We start from the raw sequence: 9,652 nt of genomic DNA on the forward strand, positions 1-9,652 counted from the left end.
ATCTTTAATTTTCTCTTATTATTTACAAAAGAAGACTCAATTTATCCCTCAAAAGAGAGAAGATCAAAACAAAATTGCATATAATTGAACAACCAACAACAGTGGTGCTAGAAAAAATGAATATTTTATCAATCGTTAGAGCATCAATTGGTTTCAGCTTAATAATTTTTTTCTCAAGCGTCAGATCGTTTCGTAGTTTTCGAGACTTTGTTTCTGTGTTAAATTTCCTACAAAAGCCATATAACAGTTTATTTTTAGGAAGCAATGGGCGACCCCTGGAGGAATTATTTTGTGAAAGTTAATTTTCCCATATAAAATCCCATGTAAACTTTAAACAGTGGGCGCAAAAATATAGTTTCAGGGATCAAGCTAAGAATTTGCACAGATGTTCTAGGACCCAAATGGTACCCAAAAAGTTGCTCGGAGCTGAAATCTATTTTTTGTCCCACCCTATACATGTCATGGATTTGCCATGCCATTTTTGTTGAATGCTACCAAGACGGGATTAGGCAGTTTTCCAACATAGACGTTTCCTTCATGGAAATACGGTTCTTGAACAAAAGCTTTGGAAGAGCTTCCGAAAGGGGAAGGGGGACGGAGTATTTCCCCCCGGGTCCAGAGTTGTGGAGGGGTCTGGACTTTGAACAGAAGGAATGATTCTGTCAAATGTTATTTCAATAACAATTTATTTGAAAATTCAATTGGAATTTCAATATTGGTAAGTTTTGATTTCCTCCAATTTTTATCATAAAGTTAACCATAAAATTTATATTGCATGAAAGATTAATAAAAAAAACTTTTTAACTTAGAACATAAACATAACGCGCAGTGGTTAAAAAGACATAAAATCTTTTTTCGTAAATTGTGTATTGAAAGACTGATTTTTTTACAACGGGTTTTAAGACTATTTAAAAAAAAATGAGTTAGTTAAAGTTGAAAGTTCTGGGCTCTCGAAAATGAATTTGATTCGTATCTTACTAGCTGAGTCGAAACTGTACAATCTGTGAATGGGTTTCAAAGAAATAGTGGTTTATTTCAATCATTAGTCCAATTGCGATTTTTTATCTTTACAGGACAATATGTGACTCCTATTTCTATTAATTTCAATCCGTCGTGGCTGCTAAATGAATCACAAAAGAATCTTTTACAAAAAAGAAAAAAACTCGCCGGCGTCGGCGGTAAAACATGATGATGAGTTATGTTCTACCATAGACCATGCGGTAGACTTGGGTGGAACGCCCAACTCCTACTATGCAGAAGGCAAAAAATTCTTCACATTTCCTTTCGATCATGCCCATATGAGCCTGCCTAGTTCTAGTTTTCCGTTCTAAGTTTATAACTGATTCGCTCTAGAATACCTATCCGTCTTTCAATTTCATTGCTTTCGTTTCTCTTAGTCTCAAATTTGCCGAAAATAGCCAACAAAATCGATACAGTAGAAATTCTAATTACTGATGAGATAGGAGATTATAGGGAAATCGAAACTTGGTTCAACTACCAAACCAATGCGTTGCACTTTGTTACAATACTCTTTTTTGATAGAAGAGGAAATAGAGCATAATGGAAATGAAAACCCACAACCCCTATAACTTTGGTAAGTCATGTATTTCGTTTTGAAAATGCCTCTCCCATCGGCTGTACTATCTGCTTATTCATTTCCCTTCTCTAGATATTCACATACGTCTCCTCTTTGTGCCTAAATTCACGTTGCTTCTCAATTTTGCACCACCCAGGAGGAACTTGGCATTGTTCCCACTGCTCTGTCATCGATGTTATGTGATATTCGTTGTGGAATATTGTTTGGGACCTTTCATAAGCAATGTCTCGCAAAAAAATATCTAAATTACTCTTCCCCTTCAATTTGTCGCAATTGTCGTTAGTTTCATTATCGCCACTTTACTAGTACCTTTAAAATTATTTTTTGGTTTTTATCTCAGTAATTCTTGTTATGTCACGTTCTTCTCTACTCCCTTTTCTCCATATGTCAATGCGCGACAAAATTTATGAGCGATCCCTTGGTGAAATCTATAAAGCAGCCAATCCAATGAAAAATAGGATTGACAGGACTTTAATGCACTTTTATTTAGCACCTAGTGTCACATCCTTATGTTTGTTTTATATACTAGGAATAACAAATGATGCGATGTGATGACCGGAAGGTTAGGGAAGGAACCCCTCCCCCGAATGAAAACCACGATACCAATAACTTTGGTAAGTTATGTATTTTCGTCTCGAAAATGGAGGATAGATCGGTGTGCCAAATACTGACGACACGAAAACAAAAAGCAAATCTATGATTTGCGAATCATTTCAGTAAAGAAAGGTTTTTGCTAGAACCCTCCCGTCAAAGGATAAAACTTATCTAGAATCATCTAGATTATAACCGTTGTTTTTAAAACATAGCTTATTTTCCCTAAATGCTTTGCCAAAGACTGTAAACCGGCATACTCAGTACACCAATCGAAAGCAGTTTTTACCTCACTGTGCGTCGTTCCTTTTTGACCGTCCAAAGCAAAAGTTGAAAACGAAATGTACGCAAAAAATATTTCTAGGTAGCTTTTCCAGTATTATTTTCACCGGTCACAGCGAGATAAGATATTCTCCCGACGTTAAAGTCCATTCGTTTGAATAACTTGTGACAATTCCTTTGATCTGGCAAGAAATTTGCAGATGCAGTTTCCGTAACAAAGAAATGTGTCCGGAAACTGCATTCATAAAACTTACAAAATCCGTCCTGATTTGTCACTATAGCCATGAAGTACTTCTTGGCAAACGAGTAGTGTTGTTCAATTTTGAATATTTTCTTTTAATTATTAGACAGAAGTCGCAAAACACTAGTCCATTAAATCAGAACGGAGCAACGTAAACATGAGTTGATGCAATTTGCTGGTGAATATAACACGATTATATAACAATGTTGGTTCAGATAGAATCACAGTGTTCGCCTTAAGGGATTATAACTACTTGAGTGGTTCGAAAAATGAGATTTTTTGGATTTTATTAAGGTACCTTTCCTTAAAATTATTTCTACAAAATTTCTAAAGTAGTAACGTTACAGCACTAAATAGCCGGAGGTGTCCTGCGATCTGGAATCAGGAATCAGAATATATTGGCTCGATTGGCACGTCCACATGTTATTCGGAGATTTGTAGCTTGCTATATCGCCTCATCACTTTCCTGGAGGTAAGACAAAGGGAAGTGAAAGAAAAAAAGGACCGAAATAGAAAAAAAAAAACAACACAATAAATCACAACACAAAACAATAAACAGGCTGAATTATTCACTTCGGAAAGAATAATGAACCTCACTCATAAAGCTTACACACTCTTGCTTGAGTGTGAGCTTCCTGTACATAGGTTCATCTATGTATGGAGAACCAAAAATTGCATTACGGCAAGGCATATCAAATGATTTGAGATTCGGTAATCGGATTCACAAAAATCACACGAATAATACTCATAACGCTGAATAGTAGTTACGTGATGATAGAGTTTGCAACAGCCCGTCAGTTCCACAATACTGCAATTAAGCTTGGAAAAAGGCAACAAATCCTTTGACATTCGCATACTCACATTCGGAAGAAAAGTTTGAACGAATGTTTGCAAGCTACGCTTATGGCTGCCTAGCAATACCAGAATGACCGGGTACCCATAGAAGGTTCTTCGACTTGAGTTCGACATGCGATTACCAATTTCGATCTCGAATCTATCGAACTAAGTGCTGCCTAACTGTCAGAACAAAAATAGAATCTTCTACCGCAAATTTCTTGTTGAAGTACCGATTGTACGCCGCACAGAATCGCGAAGAATTCTGCTTGGTATACGGTACAGTTTCTACCGAACGAATAGGAATTCAAGTCTAATCTCTATTCACGACAATAGATACCATCAGCCGCTCGGCTCTCTTACAGAGAACCGGCAATATAACACACTACGTATTCTTCAAGTTGTCGCTCCATCCAGCCAGACAGCTTTTCTTCGCAAGGAGGAATTTTGATATTGACTACATGTGAGTGTTAGGTCAGGTGCGGTTAGGTGCGAGCAAGGGTATACTCATCCCAAGTAATCATTTGAGGTCATAATCTTGTGTGGCTACTTGCGCGATCTATTGGGACATTGATCAGTAACCTTAAGTACCAGTCATCGCCATTAAGACCATCCTCTAAAGATGGTTTATCTTTGATTAGAGTGTCATAACTTCTCCCTTCTGCCACCAAACAAGACATCCGTAAGTCAGTATTGGTCTAACATTTGTTGTGTAGATCCACTGAATATACTTGGGTTTGAGTCCCCAAGATTTGCCGAAAGGCCTTCTACATTGCAAGCTTTCTTGATCTTCATGTGAGCTGTCCAATTAAGTTTTGAGTCAAGAATTACCCCAACGTACTTGACTTGATCTACGACAGTACTTTCAGAGTCAAAAAACTGTAATGGACGAGCTCCGGTTGTAATTCTTCGTTGCGTGAAAAGCACCATTGATGTTTTAATTGGATTAACAACAACAACAACACATAAGGCTTATTGCATCAAATCAAAAAGTGTGATAATGCAAATACCGGTGATCATTATATGACAATCATCGGCGAAACTATACATCGGAAACCCAAGCTCATTAAGTTTTCTCAACAAGCCATCGGCGACAAGGCTCCATAGAAGTGGTGACAGCACACCACCATGAGCACATTCGCGGACATTCAGTTTCCTTATCTCTACTTGTCTTAGCAATGATGTCGGTTGCTAAGTATTGCGTCTATCTAGTTCGTATTATATGAAGGCACTCCATAACTTCGTGCTGCTTTCGAAATGAATTTGAAAGACACGTTGTCAAAAGCACCTGCAATATCCAGAAAAACTCCTAAGCTTTCGTGAAAAAGCTTTTTCAATGTTGTAGACTACATTATGTAACAGGGCGGTAGTAGTAGACTTGCCTCGCTGATATGCATGTTGCATTGCATGAAGCGGGTGCTCGCCCAAAATAACATCCCGTATGTAGTGGTCGATTAAACGTTCCACTGATCTGAGAAGGAAGGAGGTCAGACTGATCGGTCTAAAGCTCTTCGCCTCCTCATAAGTAACGGGGCCACCTTTGGGAATGAAATTTATAATTATTTGCCGCTAGGCTAACGGAATGTTCTCTGTTGCAAGACTAGACTAGGTAAGAACTGTTTCCAAAATATGCTTGAAATGTTCATATCCTCTTTGAAGTAGAACTGGAATGATTCCATATTTTCCCGTAGACTTATGCGGAGCACAATCGACAATTCCACGAGCAAATGTCCAAGCATCAGAACTACCCGAAAAAGTAGATACAGGAGAGACGAGTATCCACCATTAGCAGTTCTAATAGAACTGACATGAGGGTCTTTCGATTTAGAAATAAACTTATTTAATCTACTAACCTCGTGGAAACTTGAGACATTTGTACAGAGCCATTTCCAACCACTTCGCTCAGATCTGTATGCTTTGCGAGCCAACTTAAACGCCTCCGGCTCGTTCCTGTACCTGTGATTCTAAGCTATTCTACATTACTTTTTGAGTCGAACAAGTTCGGTATTCCACCAAGGTGTTCCTCTAAAAGCACGCATAACTTGAAGCGGACAATACTCTTTGTATGCTGCTACTATGAGTAAGTTAGTTTTATCCACGACCTCATCCAACTCACTTGAAGATTCAAACGTTGGGAAATACTCAAATACCTAGTCGAAAAGCCCTCTTCGTAGACGTCCCACTTCGTAGATTTGGGATTACGATATGTGACGCTTACTTTAAAGTGATCAAAAACGGTGTACTTATGATAAGATAATGACGGTTCAAGCTCTTTTGGAATGAGCCAGTTTGCCTAATACTGTCAGAGCAGAGAGTTACATCTAACACCTTCTCAGTGCCTGATGGCAGATATATCGAATAATAGACGTAGTTTCTATTTATGTTATCAGCAGTCATTGACTGCGAAAGCACAAATATCGCGAGTTGTGAGGTCAGATATAAGACATGCATCAATAGCACTATTCGCATGTATACATTAGAGTGGGACATGGTTATATGAAAAAAATAAAATTTCGCTCCGAGTAACTTTTTGGGTCCCATTTAGCTCCCAGAACAACGCTGCAAATTTTTAGTTCGATCGGTGAAACTATATTTTTGCGCCCACGGTTTAAAGTTTACATGGGATTTCGTATGGGGAAAACGTCTTTTGCAAATTAATTCTTCCAAGAGTCACCCGTTACCTCTTAAAAAACAATAGATGTCTGATTTTTATAGGAAATTTGTCAAGGAAACAAAGTCTAGAAGACCACAAAACGATCTGATGCTTGTGGAAAAAGTTATTAAGCAAAAACCGATTGATGCCCTGAAGATTAATGAAAATTTTACTTTTCATAGCATCACTGCTGCTGACGGTCGAATTATATACAAAATCTTTAATTTTCTCTTATTATTTACAAAAGAAGACTCAATTTATCCCTCAAAAGAGAGAAGATCAAAACAAAATTGCATATAATTGAACAACCAACAACAGTGGTGCTAGAAAAAATGAATATTTTATCAATCGTTAGAGCATCAATTGGTTTCAGCTTAATAATTTTTTTCTCAAGCGTCAGATCGTTTCGTAGTTTTCGAGACTTTGTTTCTGTGTTAAATTTCCTACAAAAGCCATATAACGGTTTATTTTTAGGAAGCAATGGGCGACCCCTGGAGGAATTATTTTGTGAAAGTTAATTTTCCCATATAAAATCCCATGTAAACTTTAAACAGTGGGCGCAAAAATATAGTTTCAGGGATCAAGCTAAGAATTTGCACAGATGTTCTAGGACCCAAATGGTACCCAAAAAGTTGCTCGGAGCTGAAATCTATTTTTTGTCCCACCCTATACATGTCATGGATTTGCCATGCCATTTTTGTTGAATGCTACCAAGACGGGATTAGGCAGTTTTCCAACATAGACGTTTCCTTCATGGAAATACGGTTCTTGAACAAAAGCTTTGGAAGAGCTTCCGAAAGGGGAAGGGGGACGGAGTATTTCCCCCCGGGTCCAGAGTTGTGGAGGGGTCTGGACTTTGAACAGAAGGAATGATTCTGTCAAATGTTATTTCAATAACAATTTATTTGAAAATTCAATTGGAATTTCAATATTGGTAAGTTTTGATTTCCTCCAATTTTTATCATAAAGTTAACCATAAAATTTATATTGCATGAAAGATTAATAAAAAAAACTTTTTAACTTAGAACATAAACATAACGCGCAGTGGTTAAAAAGACATAAAATCTTTTTTCGTAAATTGTGTATTGAAAGACTGATTTTTTTACAACGGGTTTTAAGACTATTTAAAAAAAAATGAGTTAGTTAAAGTTGAAAGTTCTGGGCTCTCGAAAATGAATTTGATTCGTATCTTACTAGCTGAGTCGAAACTGTACAATCTGTGAATGGGTTTCAAAGAAATAGTGGTTTATTTCAATCATTAGTCCAATTGCGATTTTTTATCTTTACAGGACAATATGTGACTCCTATTTCTATTAATTTCAATCCGTCGTGGCTGCTAAATGAATCACAAAAGAATCTTTTACAAAAAAGAAAAAAACTCAGCAGTCTTCTTTTAGAATGCTTAACTGGTCAAATAGGATTTGTGAAACGAATTCTGAATAACTTCACAAATCAATAAAGAGCATGAAAATCCACGAAGGAAACGATCCATGGCAGTTTTTGATATTCACTAGAAAAATATTATTTAAATACAAAAATCTGAAAATCTTTTCATCTTTAACTAATTTTCTCAATTAAAATTAATTTTTCCATTTTTTCTCTTGTTTCGTATTTGACTTTTTTGATTATTTTTTCCATTTCGTGCAGGTTTTGTATTCTATCCATTTTCTTCACTGAGTTTTATTTGACATTTTTGGTATATTTTGCCCCATATTTTCTGTTTCCATTTTTACCATTTTTACTTTTTTTTTAAAATTTGTCCCATTTTTTGTACTTGCCCAATTTTTTCAATTCGTTTAATTTTTTCATGTTTTTTTCCATTTTTTTTATTTCATCTATCGGTTTATTTGTTCCTTTTTTATTCGTTTGTTTAAGTGAGTTCATTAATTTATTGAACTTACTTAACTAAACATTTATTTTCTAATATTTTGTTGTATTTTTCATATGTTCCAATAAACTATTTTTGTTTCGATTATAGAGGTTTTAACCTTAAGGTTATTCACCTTTTCGGGTTACAAAAATCTCTTATGAAAAATTTCTAACCCTATGTGCGGGGTCGGGACTTGAACCTAGGTGAGTTGCGTACAAGGCAATCGATTTACCAACTACGCTACGCCCACCCCCAATAAACTTATTTTTGTATTTCTCTATCCGCCTTTTTTCCATATTTTTCATTTTAGTTTAGTTCGCTTAAAAATATTTTTCTATCTTCCTTTTGTTCTAATTTTTTTCGCGTTATGCATTTTTCTGTTCTCCATTTTTATTTAGTTTTGATATCTATTTTGTTTTGCATGGATTTTTTCAATATTCTCTTATTTTTGTTTGTTGTTATGTTCCATTATCTTTAGTATTTTCCTTTTTTACCCATTTAAACAGTTTTGAATTTTATGTTTTCTATTTACACGTTTGAATTTCATGTTGTTCTATTGTGTTCTACTTTTTCATTTGAATATTTTTCCTATTATTTTATTTTGATCTCTTTGCGTTTTATGAATGTTTTGGGTTTTTCATTTCATCAAATTTAATGTTACTCCACTTTTACTTTTTTAAATTGCCTCTTATTTTGTTTTATTATAATATTCCTGTTTTCCCATTTCTTCTAGGATTTTCATTTTCACCTATTTCAACCGTTTTGATGTTTTTATGATTTCACTATTCTCCGTTTTAGGCTATTTTTACTTGTTCTTTTTTTCTATTTTTTTTTATTTCATTTTTGTTTTTGTTTTTATTTTAGTTTGTTACATTTCTATTTTTCCACTATTTTCGCAATTTGTACAAGGTGTTTTATTATGATTTCTTCAATAATATTGTACCAAATATTCAAATGAAGGACTTGCAAAAATCGCCTGAATCAGTTTTTCTTGAAACCAAAAAAAAAAAATGAGATGTTGTATTTTCAGAGTGCTGGCAATGCTGTGGTGCACCGACTTGGCCGAATGTGTTGTCTCTTTAACGAATTCTAGGTAAAACCAGAGAAAAATTCGAACAAATCCATGCAACACCGATACCTTAATAAATTTGAAAATCTGATAAAATCAGCTACTTTCAAAACTATTAAAAAATTCATAGCGATATTTAAAAGATTTTACGATCAAAATTTGGTCGACTTAAACTTGACGCTTTTCTTTGCACGATATTCATCAAATTCTAAAAACCCTCATTTGCCTGCGTGCAGAAAGATGCCTTTTTATTTGACATTTGCGCTTCAGTTATAAAAATGTCGTCCAAGCAAGGAAAGCAACACAGAGAAATTTTTTCTCGCGTGCAGCATGAATCCGAACTACGAACGCCAAGTTAGCGAAATCGTTAAAAGTAACCAAATCAACTGTCCCCAGCGTAACGGCAGCAGGGAGGCATAGTGGCCGATATTTTCCAGCATATGGAGCTGTTGAAGTTCATACAGAAATATCTGGTTTGGCAGGCTTTCTGTACCTGTGGTTTGAAAAGCGACATT

The sequence above is a fragment of the Topomyia yanbarensis genome, chromosome 3 (genome assembly GCF_030247195.1).
Source record: "Topomyia yanbarensis strain Yona2022 chromosome 3, ASM3024719v1, whole genome shotgun sequence".
Lineage (NCBI taxonomy): Eukaryota > Metazoa > Arthropoda > Insecta > Diptera > Culicidae > Topomyia > Topomyia yanbarensis.